The following is a 20,380-nucleotide window of genomic DNA, read 5'->3' as shown; positions in this document are numbered from 1 at the left end:
TTTTAACTTACAAATCTGATATTGTCTCTAAGAGTTTTCCTAGCTGGTTGGCTGATTTATGACTCAATAGTAGCCCAAATTAAATAAAGTCTGAATGCCAGAACTGTCTTGGTATAATATAGAAACAGAAATCTAAAAGGTTAGGAAGATAAAAATTTTGGAATAAAGTTTTCTTCTCTGATTTTTTCACTCTCCTCCTTATGATGTTTTTGTTTTTGTTTTTGTTTTTTGCGGTACACGGGCTTCTCACTGTTGTGGCCTCTCCTGTTGCGGAGCACAGGCTCCGGACGTGCAGGCTCAGTGGCCATGGCTCACGGGCCCAGCCACTCTGTGGCGTGTGGGATCTTCCCAGACCGGGGCATGAACCCGTGTCCCCTGCATCGGCAGGCGGACTCTCAACCACTGCACCACCAGGGAAGCCCTCCTCCTTATTATGAATCCTTGTCCCCAGGAAGTGGTGAGGTGAACCACCACCATCAAGGAGTGGAAAAATCCATTGATAAGATGGATGCCAGCATTCTTAGAGCACTGTATAGTAAATGTCTTCTACAGCCTGGAAGATGTCACCATAAAATGAATCTCCTGGACTTCCCTGGTGGCGCAGTGGTTAAGAATCTGCTGCCAGTGCAGGGGACATGGGTTCGATCCCTGGCCCAGGAAGATCCTACATGCCACAGAGCAACTAAGCCCATGCACCACAACTACTGAAGCCCACGCACCTGGAGCCCGTGCTCAGCAAAAAAAACAAGCCATGGCAATGAGGAGCCCACGCACTGCAGCTGAAGAGTAGCCCCGCTCGCCACAACTAGAGAAAGCCCGCACACAGCAGTGAAGACCCAAAGCAGCCAAATAAATAAATTAATTAATTAATTAAATAAAATAACTTAAAAAAAAGAAAATACTCAAAAATATTAAAAAAAAAAAAAGAATCTCCCTAATTTCATGATGATGAGGAGATCCAGAGTAGCAGTAGTCAAATGCCTGTTCTTAAAACCTGAGCCAGGTGAACATGGTACTCAAAAGGTCTACAGAGCCTAAATGAAAATGAGAATGGCTCAACTGGTCAAGATCTTCATGAGGACCAAGTATTGAAATACACTGACAGCTTACTAAGGTCTTAATAGATTTTTATAATTTAAAAAGAACAAACAGAATAGAAGTGAACAAAATACTCTACATCTGGTGAACATTTCATCTTTCCCCACAATGAAATGATACTGCTTCTCTGATTTCCCAGACCTAAGATAACAACCAGACTCAGAGCCCCTTGAACTATAAACCATAGCTAAGAAATATGTACCATAGGTATATATTTCCTTTCCAAAAGGGATGTCCAGTTCATATCCATAATGAATAAATGCTATGGGAAGGAAAATACACAGAGTTTTCAGGAATTACTGATTACTGTCTCTGAAGTGACACTAATTATTTGGGCCCCCATTACCACTGGGTTTTGAAACAAAAAGACTAGGATGAGCAAATGTATGCTTGAAGACACTTTAGTGCCTCCACCTCAGATTTTGACTTTTATCGGAATACTAACTTGCATCAGGATCTACCTACACCGGTCTTCATGCTGTGAAGGGTAGTGTGGGTGAATCTTTGCGGAGGAAAAAAAAACCCATAGAATAGTTTATCCAGTCTATTTAAAAAAGAAATATATTGAGATAAAAGGTGAAAAGATAAGAGGGAAATAGAGAAGTTTATTTAAACATTAAAATATTAAATATATCATTTTGCTCAATCAATGTAAATAAATTTGAAAACCTTGGGAAAATTGGAAAATTTTCTGGGAAAGAATTATTTAACAAAACAGACCATTGAAGAAATGGCCTAAGATTTATTACAAAAAAAGTAACAGAAAACATTGTGTAAGAGATGCCTTAAAAAAAATAATAAAATGCATAAAGCATAAATGATTTCATAGAATACATCTCCTTAAGGAAAGCTCATTTAAATGCTACTTTAACTGTTCAAAGCAGTGAAAGAAAAAATATACTTGAATTTTCTAAATGCAAGTATATTTTTGAAACCAAAACCTGACAAATATTACCCAAATACATACAGTTACAGTCTTGATTATGAATATTGTAGTGACTTTTAAAAAGCTGTTTCTACCCAGAAACTGTGAATGTGACCTTATGTTTTTAAAAAAGGACCTTTACAAATGTAATTCAGTTAAGGATCTAGATATGATATCACTTTTGATTATCTGAGTGACCCCTAAATCCTTATAAGGCAAAGCAACAGGGATTTTTGAGACACAGAGGTGAAGATCATGTGAAGACAAGGGCAGAGATTAAAGTTATGCTGCCACAAGCCCAGGAACAGCTGGAGCTACCTGAAGCTGGAACAGGCAAGGAATGGCGTGTCCCCTGGAGTCTCTGGAAGGTGTGTGGCCAGGCCAACAGCTTGATTTCAGAATTCTGGCCTCCAGAACTGTGAAAGAATACATTTGTTATTTAAAGCCACCCTGTTTTTAAGAATTTGTTATAACAGCTTTAAGTAACTAATATAGATATTGATGCAAATATTCTAAGTAAAATATTAACAGCAGAATTCATTACTTGATTAAAAAGGTAATTCATAATAGCCAAGTAGTATTTGTTACATAAGTGCAAGGATGGTTAACTATTAAAATATATTTATATAGTCATTATTTTCGTATTTGTAAGAAAAACATATAATAACAAACAGAAACATGTACACAGTACTTACCACGTACTTGGCTCTATTTGAGCATTTTCCAGTTAATCATCGTAACAAGCCTATAAGGTAGGTCCATATAAGTCTTATTTTATAAAAGAAAACTGAAAGAAACTAAAGTAAAGCAAGGGTAAGTAGCTTTACAAAGATTGTGTAGCCAGTAGATGGTGAAGTTGGATTTTGAATCCCAAATGACTGGCTCCACAGTCCCTCCATTGTAACACGACAGCATGGTCATCTCCATGGATGCTGAAATGGGATTTGGCCAAATTAAATAATCAATCTTGCTTAAAACACCTAATTTATCAAGATTAGATGCATAGTTATTTAACATTAAAAATGTATCAGTTTCAACCCCCAAACCAGGATTATCCTGATGGAAATACTAAGGTCTTTCCTATTACTCTCAGGAATAAAACAAGGACACTCACTATTCCTAATATTAACATATTATCATTATACTGGATGCGCTAAAAACACAAGGCAAGATAAAGATAGAGAAATGTGAACTATAAACATTTTCTGATATATATATATATATATATATGTATATATATATATATATGAAAAGAGGAGGAGATGTTTCTAATCCCTGTTTCAATTCTAGCCGTCAGCAGGTAAAATCAGTACAAGAAGAACATTGCACAAGTGCGGAGAGTTTGCACTGTTGTAATTACAAGAGTGAGATGAGCCATGAACACAGTTTTAGAGTTTAAGTGTGACTAAATGGATTACATAATAGAAATGAGATTACACTGGCCAGACCCTTCTCCTGGTTGCCGTGGAAATGAGACACACTCTTCACGTCAATAAAATTATGGTTAAAATAGTCACATAACAGTGAGTAAGAAACAATCAGGGGTCAAAAAATAGATGATTTAATTCCACTTAAGGAAGAAGAACTGGGGAGGCATTTGGAGGTGTTTGTGTAACGGAATAAAAGATTAAATCAGAGGAAAATGTTGGGATTTGAATAAATGAGTTAAAGAAAGAAGAAAAATAAATCGTCTAGTCTCCACAGTAAATAAAATGGAAATGCATTGAACTAGGATGCTCTGGAGTTTTGTGGGTTCTGCAGACCTATCATGGAGCCATGGACTTTAGTTGTGGTATAGGCATAAACAAGTGTGTGTGTGCCCATTGCCTCATCTGCTCTGACACAATTACCTGTTGGAAGTAAACCCTAAAGCAAACAAGCAGGTGAGAAAAATCTGTTACCTATTCACAACCTGAGTCCTCCACATACATGCAGAACTCTCCTCAGTAACTGCTCATCCACTGATAGTGAGAAGCGAAGGGAGATGTCCGCTATTCTCAGTCTCAGAGTTAGTCCTGACCTTAATTTAGACCCTACTGGAAAGAAGATGTGGTCCCTTGCAGTAGTTTATCTCTAGCTACTATTTTTGCCAGGTTGTTGGGTTATGTTTTGTCCAGTTCATCATAATTGAAAGAAGGTAAATATCACTAGATTTGTGCATTCTAACTTTTAAAAATATTTATTTATTTGGTTGCACTGGGTCTTAGATGCAGCATGTGGGTTCTAGTTCCCTGACCAGGGATCAAACCCGGGCCCCCTGCATTGGGAGTGCGGAGTATTAACCACTGGACCACCAAGGAAGTCCCTAGATTTGTTAATTCTAAGATAAAGACCTAATATTTTTTTAAAAAGGCCCAGATTATTTCATTTTCTTCATATCCTAAATGCAGTGATAAAAATAAACTAATTGGAAGATTGACCAAAATGGGGTTATTTTAAAAATTAAATAACTTTTAATTAGTAAGCAAAATATTTGTATCTTTTAATGTGATGTTTCTTAGGAGGTCATTTCCTCAGACATCAGTCTGTGTGCCATAGATATTCTCCTAGGTGGGTAAAGAATTGTGTCTGTAATAGAGAGTTGGTTTTTTTTTTTTTTTTCTTTTTTTTTGTTAGAAACACAAAAATAGTTTGTTCAATTTCAGCATGAAAGCAGTTCCAGGAGTTTTCCATTGAGACAATTCAATTTCAATTGAATTTTTTCCTGATTATATTTCCAGAGAAGCCAATGGCATTCTGTAAGTATCCAACTTAACAGGGAGAACAGCATAACTGAACATATACAATATTTATTGTAGCCTAAGTTACAATAGCAGACACTGTTGATTCTTTACTCTTCTGAATACTTAGGCAATAAAATCAAATACGTTGTTGTGGCCGCCTATGATATCATAAGTGGATTCTGAATGATTTATCCTCACTGTACAACCTGATTATCATAGCATCGCCCCACATTGTATGTGCATGTGGTGTCTTCTCACAAATTCCCATTAGGCAGAAAAAGAAGCATGTAATTGTTGATTTGTATTATGTGAACAATGTAGAGTTGTGTTAAACAATATGCAAGATAGAATTCTTTTAAATAATGTGCAATTATTGGAAGACATTTTTGGCATTTTTCATAGCGTATTTTAAAAGATCGAGCCTTTTATTGTGTTATTTATTGATTCAGGAGACTTGAAAGAAATCCTGGAACTTATATACAGCATTGCTTTAATGGTATAGTTGGTCATTTAATTATAATAACTCACATTTTCATAGTGTATTAAAACAACATTGATATCCTTAAGCCTCTGGGGGTGTAAAATATCTATTTATATATTTATTTTGTGCATATATTACAGTATTAATATTGTGTTTATTTTGTTATTGCAATATGGATGAAGGTATCTTAAATTGTGTAGTGGCCACTCAAATTAGTAGAAGCTGCTGTTCGTGTATAAGGGAAGAAAGTTTAGATGAAAGCAGTAAGTGACAACTATCACTGGCACAGTCTTACTTTGGAAAATTAAAATTTATGTTATATATCATTACACACAGATAAATAAATGAGGGGCTGAATTGATTTTATTAATCATCTGCTTTATGAAAGGCAGTGCATTAGAGCTACTGGATTGCTCTATTAATTCATTAAAAAAATATGTATTTGTGTCTTCTTTGGGCTCAGACTGAGGTAGGTGCTGGGGATACAGTGATATATAAACATGTGTCCTTATAGAGAAAACGCAAAACTGAAAAAGCAAATATAATCAGTTCAGTAAGTACAAAGATAGGATACATTCAGGGTGCCATGCAGGGCACCTAGCATTGGAGGAAGATGGTTTCCAATGAATATGGAGAGAGAAGTTGAGGCATAAGTTCTTAAATTATGGAAAAAAAGCTGGAACTTCTCATAACAGTGTGAAATCTTTTAAATGTTTTAAACAGTTGCCTAAGAATATATTTTCATTCCGAAAAATCATTGTGTATGAAGTGTTCACAGTGGATCAAAGAGGGACGAGCCTGAGGGCAGAGAAACCATGTAGGGGACTCGGCAGTAATTCATTCAGCATATACATTTTATGTGCCTTCTTTGTATTTGGTACTGTGCTTAGCACTGGCATCGAGTTGAAAGCAGTTATAGTATATTCCCTCGGAAGCTAAGTCAGAGCAACCAACTTTAAGCAAAAATGGAAACAGAAATATATATGCCTGGGTTATATTACTAAGTAGTAACCAACTAATATCCCTGATGTTCCCTTACCTCTCACACTTGTAATACAATGATGTTTTCCTTCCATGCATCTACACTGCAGGGTGGAAAACAAGGTCAGAACTAACTGCAAAGTTTCAGACCAGGAAACTGGCTTTTGTTTTTGGTTGGAAAGACTAGATAAGTCAAGGCCTAGAGGATGAGAAGGAAGAAGAGATGCAAAAAACCAAAAAATCCCAAAAGTAAAAGGGAGAGCAGGTAGATGCTAAAGGTAAAAACATCTCCCACAGAGAAATAAGAGGTGTGGTGAAGGAGACCAGTAAGACAAACTGGCCTCCAGTGCGTTTCCAGTTCTCCCCCGACCTCCTCCTCAATGATGTAACCTATCACCTGTGAACAACCTACATGGAGATGTGTAAATCTCTATGAACAGAGGGTAGCAACTTAAAAACTGTATGTGAAGTTGCTGGACAATAATATCCTCCGACAGAAATGTTCCAAGCATGAACCTGTAGGGGATTTTCTGATTAGCAGAACCCTGCTATATTAAATACATAGTTTTTTTAAAAAAAAAAAGGAAAAGGCACTATAAAGGAAAAGAACAAAATACTTGGAAAGATAATATGGCAGATTAATCATGTATATTGGAGAGCCAAGAAATGGTAGGTGAATAAAACAAGAATAGTCAGGTGAAGTTTAGGATGAAGAGATTGTGAGACAGAAGGCACACGGTGATGAACTTCACTGATATTAAAAAACATTTGGTAAGTTCAAGAAGCTAAAATAAGGTTGATGGGGCTGGTGGTGAGTCAGAGGAAGAAACGAATGAAGTTTTGAGAATACACAGTCTAAGGATCAAATTCAAGAACTGGAATTTTACTCTAAGTGCAATGGTCAAGAATTGTGAAGGGGCTGAGATCACCTCCTTCTCTTGAGCTAACATGTGAGCCCGCGGCAGTTGTGTGGAAGCTGGTAGAACATCTGAAGCTCCTGGATCTGAGACAGAAAACTGACTTCTAGCACAGCAGCCAGCGTTTGCTTCATATTTTCGTGCCTCCCAAGTCCCATGGGTCCATGAGAAAGCAGGCCCAGGTGGATGCTGCCCACACAGTGGGTTTGTGTCACAGCTAAGGATCCCCAAGTTTAGGAAACCCCACCTTTGCTGCTAACAAGCCTAACTCACCTTTGTAGCAGACATTATCTTTTCCATTCTGTGGAGAAAATAAATCTCCCCTGTCCTTTAGAGGAAGACCCTATCGCTGTCTTCCCAGGCTGTTTGCTCTGCACACATCCTTGAAAAGATAATCAGGAACAAAAGATAGTAGAAGACCTGCAGACACATCATGGAGAACAGTCTCTTATCACATTGTGAACTCTTTTAATTAGGTGAGTTTTGAGACATCATACATCTATTTTTTGAAGTGAACACTTTGCGTCCTGTGTGAAAGGATTAGCTTCTTGGGGATTAAAGTGGTGATGAAGAGATCAGTTTGGAGGCTGTTGAACCCCATGCAAATAATGATTGTGACTGTTGCATGTAGCCTGGAAGCTGATGGTGGTTTATCAAGGTAAGTAGCGGTGAAGACTTAGCATTAATAAGACCACCGGTAGTAAAATTGACTAGCAAAGGCATTACAGGAACAAAGGTGTATGTGAAACAGGGTGCGTAGGGGGAATTGACTCATGGATTCAGCTTTAATAATAAAATAATCAAAAAGTTTTACATGCATATGCTTTCTCTAAATGTCACTGAGCATATGAAAAAACACACAGTCATCTTGTTTCCAAATAGACCAATTTTTCACTTAAAAATCATCCTGTTTGACTAAGAATTACAATCTGATTAAAGCTCCCAAATAATCAATTCTCTTTTCAAAGTTTCCTTTTTATGTGTTTACTTTTAATAGATAATCTTTAAAACTATGTAGATGATTTAAAATTTTAGAGCTTCCCTGGTGGCGAGGTGGTTGAGAGTCCGCCTGCCGATGCAGGGGACACGGGTTCGTGCCCCGGTCTGGGAAGATCCCACATGCCGCGGAGCGGCTGGGCCCGTGAGCCATGGCTGCTGAGCCTGCGCGTCCGGAGCCTGTGCCCCACAACGGGAGAGGCCACAACAGTGGCCCGCGTACTGCAAAAAAAAAAAAAAAAAAAAAAAAGGAAAAATTAAGGTAGATGTTGATTTTTTTTTTTTAATCAAAGGTTCGCCATAAGATACGCTTTAGTGTTTACCTAGAGAAGGAAAATTTTGTCCATAATTCTAATTACCCGCTTAAACACTTTGAGCAAATTCAAGTTCCAATATCCCTAGAAGTGTGGAATTAAACAATGTCAAAAGCTTTAAGAGAATTTTTAGCATAGAATGGTGAGCTTGTCACATCCTATTCATAATGTAGCAAGATTAAATTGTATAAAATCATCTAATGGGGAAAAAAAGGAAAAAAAGAAGAAAGTTTAAAATAGAATAGTCTCTCGTTATTCTTATATTTCCTTGACTCTTGTTCCTCTAGGACATCTGAAGATATTTAGTTTCATTGTTCTCTGAGTAGCTCATGAATATTTCAGTTCCAAATGGTTGAATGTTCTTTTTACTAGTCCATTTAAATTGCAGCACAAATATTTTTTTTATGTGTGTTGCTGGGAGACTTGGTGATTTAGGGAGTTTTACTTTTTTTTTAAACAATGAAACGAGTCTCTATAGGGACTGTAACAGTCATGTTTATTTAAGATTGCAGTAGAATGGAAATATCACATGTTTTTTTAATGTTTACTAATGAGATAGCTATTTTATTTTAACAATCATATGGAATAATAGTTTTCAAACATTCAAAGCATTAGTGCACATAAAAGAAGTTTGAATTAGATCATTCTTTACTTCCTTGTATAAGAGATTTCCTTTGTGTCTCTTCACACAAATCTTTTCAAAGGTTGAAAGGCATATGAAGTGTTCCCTCATTATTGCACTCACATGGACTTTCGTGTGAAATAGATCACAAATAGATATAGCCTCAAAGCTCTGGCTCTATGAATATGAACAAATTTGATCTGACTGAAAATAATTTAATCAGTAGTTATAGCACATTTTTGTATACAAAATCCTGATTCTCATGTCTCTATATAATTAAGATAATCCCGGGTGAATAAGAGAAAGCAGTTATTATGTGGTCATGTTAATATGTCTAGCACATTGTGGAATTAATAAAAATCCTCTAAGGATTTTTAAAAACCCATCATATTGATGTACATTTTAAGCCCAGTTCCAAAATGCATAGCCAAACCCATCTTACTTTCAAACATGTCTTATTTTTAAATATAAAGAAAAATTAAACACTGAAAAACATTACATCCAAATTTGGAGTTATTAAATAAATGAAACTAGTGAAACGTCACAAGAAACAGAATAAGAAGAATACATTAAAATATCTGGAAATGAGAAGAAATTATAAATGATGAAGTTGGCTGATGAGATTTTCCTCTGAGCACAGTATTTTTTATGATTTATTCACATGATCATCCACATGGCATTAACGTGACATACGCATCAGTTACTTAGGGATCAGAGAAAGAATGTCATCTTTTGCTATTTGAGAACGATGTGAAACTTTTAGCCTCAGGCTATAGGATTAAAAGGAAATAACTTTACAGCAGTTACAAAAGTAATTCAGAGTTTAAAAATATCATTTCTTTTAAGAATTCAAAGACTATAAATTGATGATCTACTTTCATGTAATTTATTATATTAGTCAGTTTGCAAGAGAACAGTGGTTCCAAAAGAAAAATCATTTGGGGGAACAAAAAGAAAAACAACCTTGTTGGCTCTATGAAATGCCTCTTGGTACAATGTTCTTGATTTAGGACTTTGGTCAGAGAACACAGAAGTCATATCGGTAGAGACTCATTATCTGCTGATGCAGTATATACATGAGGCTTATTATTATAGGTATGCCTGTAATATAAACATCTTTTCTCATGTCCTGAGGGTATGTATCTCAAATAAATCAGTTTGTTTGAGTAACAATACTTCAGAACTATTAAAAGGACCAATTTTTAAATCTTGCATAATGTTTAAACATTCGATAGTTTGTCCTTCCAGGACCTTTCATGTATAAATTTAAAATTTTCATAAATGCTAGAGAAAATACAGTAGTGCATATTTTAATAGCTAATTAATTGTTTACCCTTTTTTATAAAGCTCAAAACAGTACAGAAGATGAAAAATAAAAGATATATGATGGGTTGATAAAAACACAAGAAACAAGATCACATCTAAGGAGGTTGTGAAAGTGTACATCTGACAATATTTACATAAAATCGATAAATCAGAAGTCCAATATTTAAATATATTAATGTGAAATAAGGTGTTAAAGTTGTAAGGCTGACATGAAGGATTAGTTAAATGAAAGGTGTAGACCATTTTAGAATCTACTAAAAGAAGTCAAAAGTACGGATGATCATCTGGCTATGTGAGAGAAATATGAGGGTCCACTTAAACCTGCATATTATAAATACAGAAGGACGATGTAGTAGTTTTCAATAGCAAACACTTGTTATCTGATTCTTTTTTATGATTCATGATTCAGAAAAACGACCTGTTGTTTTTCCCCAACTTGGTAACTTTGGTATAATTCAAGTAAGTCTTATGTTACTGAGACCAGTTTCCCAGCCATGATTTCCTAGGTGATGATTTTGTAAGTCCCAGTGACTAGAAATCCACCTTGATATTGATGCCACATATATAAGCGCTCTTAATTAAAGAGCACTATTATCTTACCCCACATAAAACAGTTGGTCTAAAAATTGTGCAATGATTTACATCATCTCTCTTGAGCAGAATAAAGGACCATGCAGTTTTAATAGATGCATCAATAAGCTCATTCTTGCAGGGAGGATAAAAAGATATTAAGGCTTAAACCGTAGATGTGTAAAGGAGCATCAGTGTAAGATTGTTACTGGCAATCACATCAGATGTCTCTTAAGAGTCTTCCAGGCATTTGAGAAGAAAAGAATATTATTCTTTCCTCATTTCCTTTGCTAACATCAACAGCAGGCTGCTGATTTTCAGATAATTATGGATTGCATGATGAAGGACACAGGCATATTTTTTACTAGAAAGTAAGATGAAGGTACCAACAAAGTCTGCAAGACTGTAATGTGATGTGACTGCTGTCGGTAGCACAGCTAGCTGAAATTCAATATACTGGCTACCGACAAAACTGGCAAAGTTAAAGAAACATACATGGAGAGCATAGGCGGGCTTTCTAAAGTGTCTGGTTTTGTATATGAATACATGGCTGCAAGGATGTGCTGCCTGTTAACCTGTGTGTCCCTAGCAAGTAATATGCATCTTGTCAGAAGAAGACACCCAACACTCTATGTTTTACAAGTGATTTCAAAGGATACAAATATTTAATATTTATAATAACACCATGCAATAGCCATTATTATTATTATTATTATTCCCCAGAAGAAGCAGGGATACAGAGTTGAAATGATAATAAGGTGACTTAATGTGAAAGATCCAGGGCCAAATCCAGGTCTTATTCTATCTGAGCACTTTAGTGCTTCTTTCAGCTCAATTTTGAATATAAAGTACAATAATTTTATTTATTAGCATTTTGAAATATTTACAAAAAAAGTAAATTGTTTTTCAAAATCCCTAGAGTTTATGTAAAAACAGAATTATGGAACCTAGTGTTTTAATAAGGAAGACAATTGTAAAATTGTATTAAATATAAATAGTTAATAGTAAATTTTGAAGAGAAGAATATAATTTAAGAGAATTGATATTTAAATAATTCTCAGAAAAGTAAACATGTTAAAGGAAAAGTTTAAAGAAGTCTGTGTGGTGAGTATAGAGGGGAAGGAACTGCTCAAGTTTGGTTGTGGGAGCAATGCTTTTATTAAAAGTTATTATAGCAATCTAGTCTCAAGGTTATAAAAATTGAAGCACTATGGAAAAGTACCAACTGTAAAGTATGCAAAATTATAAATAATATTCCTTAGAGATAACCACTTCGGGCCTTGTTTCTATTTAGCTATTCTATTCTGTTTTTTATAACTCTAAAAAATGCACTTATACTCAGGGGTAATATTCAATATTCTCAACAACCAGCACGGCAAAAGCACATCCTCATCTGAGTGAATGCTCGCTAGTCCTGAAGTTATGCCAATATATTTGTCTCCCGAGTACCAGCGCTGTTTATATATCTATTGCTTAATTTATCATATGAAAGCATTTTCTAGGAAATCCATGAATAAACATAGTAATTTAGTTCATTAATGACCTTTTCCCCTTCACCTGTTCCCCCTTCCATTTTATTTATAGTTTTCCTTCAGTTAACTTTGATATTTTATTGAGTTTTTCTGCATATGCTAATATCTTGGAAAATATCTTAAGGGTGCCAGGAAATAAGTGTATTCTCTGAATTCTTTCCCTCTCCCTCTCTCTATATAGATACATACATAGATACAGATATATAAATATAAATATATACATGCCTACCTGGAGATTCACTTCCACATCACTGCAGTAAAGCAAATACCTCAAAAAGCAAGTCACATGAATTTGTTGATTCCCAGTGCATATAAAAGTTGTGTTTACATTATAATGTAGTCTGTTAAGTGTGCGATAACATTATGTCTAATAAGACAATGTACATACCTTACTTAAAAAATACAAAACAAAAAGCAATTAAATAGTAACACCAAAGATCACTGGTCACAGATTACCATAACAAATATAATAATAATGAAAAAAATTGAAATATTGTGAGCATTACCAAAATGTGGCACAAAAACCAAAATTAGCAAATACTGTTGGAAAAATGGTGCCAGTAGACTTTCTTGACTCAGGGTTGCCGCAGATCTTCAATTTGTAAAAAAAAATGCAGTATTTGCAAAGCACAATAAAGCAACATATGTCTCTGTGTATATATATTATATATATAATAGTTTCCTTATTAATTACCTTATTTAGGTTTCTTAAGTCATCTTTTTCATTCACCTATCTGTCATGGACTAAATCCCCTACCGTGTATTTCTAATCTCTCGCCTTTTCTGAGGATTTTATTTCATGAGTATAGATGCTCTGTTATCTGTTATTTATTTTGCAATCTATATTATACTTTCACTCAACATTTGTTTTAACTTTTCTGGATCCTTTGTTTAAAATGCATCTTTAGTAATAAGAAATATATTTACCCTGCTTCTACTCTCAGAAGACAGAATAGATATACTATTCCCATTCCTCCCAGTAAGTATAACTAAAAACCCTTTAAATTATATATAAAATAAACATAAGAACACTGTGAAAGCTGGAGAGAAGGCTGGTTAAGGACCCTCGGATGTAGACCCAAGGAACTAGTTGGTGGTGAATTACCTGGTTTTCTTATTGATTCATGTATTGCACACTTGGTGGTGAAGAAGCCAACTAACTGGAAATTTCTAAGGGAACAGACAAAAGAAAAAGCCCCTCCACCCTCAGCCAATAAAATCCAATATTTTCCTGGAGCTACAGTTGTTGCAATACTGTATGTTCTAACTTTATTTTTAGAAATAGAGAGGAAATAAATTCTCAGTAAAACAGGCATTTTAAAGTTTTAGATTATTGGGGTTTTTAAATTCATAATGGAGACTTCCCTGGTGGCACAATGGTTAAGAATCCGCCTGCCAATGCAGAGGACACGGGTTCGAGCCCTGGTCCAGGGAGATTCCACAGGCCGTGGAGCAAATTAAGTCCGTGCTCCACAACTATTGAGCCTATGCTCTAGAGCCTGCGAGCCACAACTACTGAGCCCACGTGCCACAACTACTGAAGCCCGCGTGCCTAGACCCCATGCACTGCAACAAGAGAAGCCACCGCAATGAGAAGCCTGTGCACCACAAGGAAGAGTAGCCCCTGCTCGCCACAACTAGAGAAAGCCCATGCACAGTAGCGAAGACCCAATGCAGCCAAAAATAAATAAATAAATAAAATTTTCATAAAGGAAAGAAAGAAATATAAAATAAGTTCATAATGGAAGAAAATCTTAGAGATAGGTTGATTTTCTTCTTAGAAAACGTAAATCCTTTCCAAAGGGTATAGATCAGGAATTCTATTATGAGTCAGCATCATGAAAGGAGTGGATTATTTGTTTTTCTTAATAAATATGTGACCCTCATTGTGCATAAATATATTTTTTTCTTTATTTGTTCAGCCTGGTTAAGGTAATGCAAAAGTTGATTGTTGATAAATTATGACAGTGCTGTTATCAGAAATGCAAACCGTTAAATGTCAGTTATCACCGAAGCACATTCACATTTTGCCTTCTAATGACCATAATCATATATAATATATTTTGACCATCTACTCTATGCAGAACAGAATCCTAGATTTGGTAGGGTATACAGAAGAAAAATAAGAAAAATAATTTTCGTATTATACCAATAGATGTTAAAATAATGGAGAAATGTATTTTAAAAGTACAGTTTTATCACTTACTATTTCCAATTTTTTGTGTATCCTTATAAAACTATTTAGCATACATATGTATATATATATTTATAAGGTCTATATGTGTACAATTGTATTAACACATGGGTTTCATAAAATACATAGAAATTGAAAAGATATAAAAATACAATAAATTAATGGTAAAAAATGTATATTTAGGTTGTTAATGTACTTTATGAAGTAGATCTTAATTGCATATAATCCTTCTGATTATTTTGAATTTGGAGGCCATATTTCAAGTAGGCTTGATAATTTTCTGTCAGTCTTCTTATCAGATCTCATTTTTTAATCTTTAAATATGATTAAAGTACATGTTCTAGTGGCTGTTTTTGTATTTCTTATTGGTGTGATCTTCAACATTATGTACTTACACTACATATTAACTGTAATAGGTTTCAAAGCACTGAAAGAAAATAAGAGTTGGCGGAACCTGCATTCAACCCCTCCATACGGTGGCGCTCCCATTCCTTTCTTGCGATTTTCCATGTACCACATGTGATGCACAGCAACTGAGCATCTGACATGTGGAATCCTTGTATGTATAAGCAAATGTAGAATTTTATTTCTTTTACCTTTAATAAGAAACATACATGTAAGTTAAACCTCTGATAGTTCTTTTCTGTATCTAGTAAGTTACTTTTGCAACCGATTTTTAGTCACCATTTTGGAAACCAATGACATACATTACAGATAAAATAGGGGCATATAGAAAGGAGAGAGAAATTCTGGCATAACTGGGAAAATCTTTGCAAAGGAAAGGATGACAGAACTGGAAATAAATGGATTGGTTTAACTTAAAAGAACATTTAGCAATAAATACCGCAGATATATACTGAAGGCATGGAACAGAATGGCCTGAGTACAGAAGAGGTTCTTGTTATGAGAATGTATCACTTAGAATCACAATTGGCTCAGTGGCTTTCTTTGTTTGTTCATTCTTGTTTTCTAAGACTTTTTTTCTTTTTTTACAGCACTTTTATGTTCACAGCAAAATTGAGGAAAAGATGCAGAGATTTCCCATCTATCCCCTACTGCCACACATGCATAGCCTCCTCCATTATCCCCCACCAGAGTGTTACATTTGTTACAATTCACGAACCTACAGTGACACATCATAATCACCCAAAGGTCATAGGTTACATTATGGTTCACTCTTGGTGTTATACGTAGGTGTTATGAACCTACACTGACACGTCATAATCACCCAAAGGTCATAGGTTACATTATGGTTCACTCTTGGTGTTATACGTAGGTGTTATGAGCCTACATCGACATGTCATAATCACCCAAAGTTCATAGATTACATTATGGTTCACTCTTGGCGTTATATATGTTTGGACACATGAATAATCACATATATTCATCATTATGGTAACAGATATTTTTCAAGCTCTGAAATTCTCTGTACTCTGCTTATTCATCCCTTCCCATTTCTTCCAAACCCCTGGCAACCCGTGATCTTTATATTGCCTTCATATTTTTGCCTTTTGCATAATGTGATATTGGTGGAATAATTTACTATGTAGCCTTTTAAAATTGGCTTCTTTCATTTAGTAATATGCATTTAAGTTTCCTCCATGTCTTTTTATGGCTTGATAGGTTATTTTTAGTTTTAATTTTTAAAATTTTTTTAGTGCTGAATAACATTCCATTGTCTGCATGTACCACAGGTTGTTTATCCATTCACCTACTGAAGAACATCTTTATTATTTCTAAGTTTTGGCAATTATGAGTAAAGTTGCTTGTGAAGATCCGTGCACACATTTTTGTGGGGGCATATTTTCAATCCTTTGGGTAAATACCAGAAGAGTGTGATTGATTGTGATCGATGGATCACATGGTAAGGTGTGTTTAGTTTTATAAGAAACTGCCGAACTGTTTTCCAAAATGCTGTACCATTCTGCATTTCTACCAGCAATGATCGAGAACTCCTTTGCTCTACATCCTCATCAGTGTTTGGTGTTGTCAGTGTTCTGAAATTTAACCATTTTGGTGGTATCTCATTTTTTCTTAATTTGCATTTCCCTGATAATATATGATGTAGAGCATCTTTTTATATGCTTATTAACTCTGTGTATATCTTCTTTCGAGGGGTGTCTGTTTAAGGTCTTTGGCCCAGTTTTTAATAGGATTGCTTATTTTCTTATCATTGAGTTTTCAGAGTTCTTTGTATATTTTGGATAAAAGTTCTCTATCAGGTGTCTTTGCAAATATTTTCTCTTGTGGCTTGTCTTCTTATTCTCATGACATTGTCTTTCACAGATCAGAAGTTCAAAATTTTAATGGAATCCAGTTCATCAGTTATTTCTTTCATGAATTGTGCCTTTGTTCTTGTAGGTAAAAAAGCCATTGCCATATGCAAGGTCATATAGGTTTTTTCCTATGTTATCTTCTAGTAGTTTTAGTTTTATGTTTTACATTTAGGACTGTGATCCATTTTGAGTCAATTTTTGCAAAGGGTGTAAGGTCTGTGTCTAGATTCATTTTATTTCCTGTGAATATCCAATTTTTCCAGCACTATTTGTTAAAAAGACTATATTTGCACCATTGTATTGCCTTTGCTGTTTGCCAAACAAATGTCAGTTGACTATATGTATGTAGGCCCATTTCTGGGCTCTCTATTCCATTTCATTGATCTATTTGTCTATTATTTCGCCAATACCACATTCTCTCGATTACTGCAGCTTTATAATAAGTCTAGAATTTGGGTAGTGTCACTTTTCCAACTTTGTTCTTTTCCTTCAGTATTGTTTTTGACTATTGTGTATCTTTTGCCTCTCCGCATAAACTTTAGAAGCAGTTGGTCAATATCCATAAAATAACTTTTGAGATTTTTTTTTTTTTTTTTTTTTTTTTTTTGGGTGCACGGGCCTCTCACTGCTGTGGCCTCTCCCGTTGCGGAGCACAGGCTCCGGACGCGCAGGCTCAGCGGCCATGGCTCATGGGCCCAGCTGCTCCGCGGCATGTGGGATCTTCCCGGACCGGGGCACGAACCCGTGTCCCCTGCATCGGCAGGCGGACTCTCAACCACTGCGCCACCAGGGAAGCCCCGGGAAGGGATATTCTTGCCTCTGCCTGATCTTAATGGGAAGCTTCAAGTTTCTCACCATTCAGTATGATATTAGCTGTAGGTTTTGTGTAGATATTCTTTTTCAAGTTGAGGAAGTGCCCCCTCTGTTCCTAATTTACTAAGAGTTTCTGTCATGAATGGGTGTTGCTCAGTGGCTTTTCAAAACAAAACTTATTTCTCACTCACATAAAACCCATTCCAGGTTCAGGTGTCTCTCCAATGTAGCTGTCCTAAGGATTTAGTTTTATTTTTGTACAACCTCAAAATCAACAACTATTATGATAATACCCCCTTTGAGGAAAAGGAGTGTGAGGAACTGAATGCTTCTTCTTAAATATATATTTCTGAAAATTATGTTTAAATTAAAGGAAGTTACTTGGTCATACTTATCTTCAAAAGCACAAAGGAGTATAAGAATTCATATTTCCAAATAATGAGAAAATCCAGTTATGTTGGTGAATAATAGTTATGTCTGAAGTAAAACTTTAATTAAAATATGGTAGATTCAGTTTGAGAACTTCATAAAAATAGATAAGGATGAATAAAAATATGGCAACAAAAAACAACTGCTAATAATGGAGCAGAGATGCATAATTCTACCCACTGAGGCAGAGAAACACTGCAGTTGACATTGCAGTTGAGAAGGATATAGGGATCTTTTACAGGAATGGAAAAAGATAACTATATTCACCATTTGAAACTATTAGCTTTCATAATTTCAAAGATTATTCTATACTTTTTGAAGAGTAGTCTTTAGTTAGAATTTAGCTACGGGGAAGGTACTGAGCAAGTTTAGATTCTGGAGAAAAAAAATTGAAAAAAATTGAACATAAGCAATCTAATACTTATACTTAGGGCAGTCATTTTAATTGGAGAATGTTTGCAATTTTTTACAATTAACTAATACAGTTCTTACATTCATTATTCATTTAAAAAATTTTTATGTTTTGATGAAACAATAACCACAGTAAATCTTATGCAGAATAATCCCTACATATTTACAGTGGTGATCTAATTTGCAAACAGAAAGGGACCATCCTGAGGCCATTATGTTAGTATTATTTGCAGATGTTAGACCTGAAGATGAACACTGAAGATAAATCTTTATGAATTGGAAATGAATCAAATGAGGTTTTTAAAAGATTTTTAATAACTGTCAGTTAAAATGACATATGATTAAAAAAAATTCAATCCCACAAAAATGACATCAGCTGACAGCTGAGAACGTAACACTGCAAGGAAGTAAAAAGGTTCAACACCTACAGATACATTTAACAGAAGGTATTTCAACCTGGATCATTTTTGAGTGTGTACTGTGCAACTAGACAGGACTGTTTTTTGCTGTGAGAAGTATGATGCTTCAAATAAATTTGAGCTCATAAGCATCATCTGAATATATTACTTAGAAACTACACCTGTTATTTAATATCAGTACTAAAAGCTGTGAAAATCTGACATGCTTATTCCTATTTTCACATTAGAAACCAGCTCAACAGAACTTATATCCTTTTTGGAACTTTATAGCCTTCAACTGTCTGTTCCAAAATCAACAAACACTGGTGAAACATTTTCGAAATGCATATATACATTATGTAATTCAGCAACCATGATCATATTTAAACAGGATTCATCTCTCAAATTATTAAAAGTCACAGGGACATGTATCTATCTATTAAAATAAATATTAATTTATTAATTAGAGCTTTATCATCCCATATTTTTTCAACAATTTAAATTAAAAACTGTTATACTTTTTCATTGGAATGGCAAATAACAAAAGAAATATGATGCCAAAGAAGTCCTTGTATATAATTGATGTATAAGTCCAAATAGTAGTATTCAAGACAGCCACCTAGGGCAGTTTGGTTTGAATTTGAAGCATTTCTGTGTAAAGTGTTAACACTGGTGGTTACTTAGTCTGGCCCACAGAGTAATTTCTGACCTAGGCACATTTATTTCTATGTTCCTTTTTGGCTCCTGGTGGGTGGATCTTCTTCTATTTGATTTTTTTTAAATGTTATGTAAGTTTATTGAACATATTTTGGGAAATTTGAAGGAAGACAGAACTAAAAGCAATCAACAGTTCCACTACCCAAAAAAGAAGACCACAACTAACATTTTGGAGTATACTTTTCCAGTTTTCAATCAATCGCATAGTTTACTTTGCCTTTTTTTCTTTTTGTATTGCCAGTCATTCTGAGTATAACATTTAAGCCCTACTTTTTCCTGACTTATAACATATTAGTTTCAGGTATACCAAATAACGATTCAATATTTGCATATATCGGGAAATGATCACCACAATAAATCTAGTTAACATTTATCACCATACATGTTTACAATTTTTTATTTTTCCTGTCACAAGGACATATAAGATATACTGGAAAATCCTTTAAAACTTTCATGGAAACCAACAAGAAAGTCAATTTGACAGAAATTGAACCTTGAAGGTTTTCCTTGATTTTCAAACACAAATTCTGGTCTAGATGATGTTTTCGAGAGGTCTGTCTCTTGGTTCTCAGGATTTTTTATACTTCTAGCTATCTCTCTGCCTGGGGACTTTAATATTTGAATCTACTTATTTATCATTTTTATTTGTCTCAAGTA

This window comes from Tursiops truncatus, chromosome 5 (genome assembly GCF_011762595.2).
Source record: "Tursiops truncatus isolate mTurTru1 chromosome 5, mTurTru1.mat.Y, whole genome shotgun sequence".
In the NCBI taxonomy this organism is placed as follows: Eukaryota; Metazoa; Chordata; class Mammalia; order Artiodactyla; family Delphinidae; genus Tursiops; species Tursiops truncatus.
The sequence above is the reverse complement of the archived record's forward strand: the minus strand, read 5'-3'. Positions refer to the sequence as shown.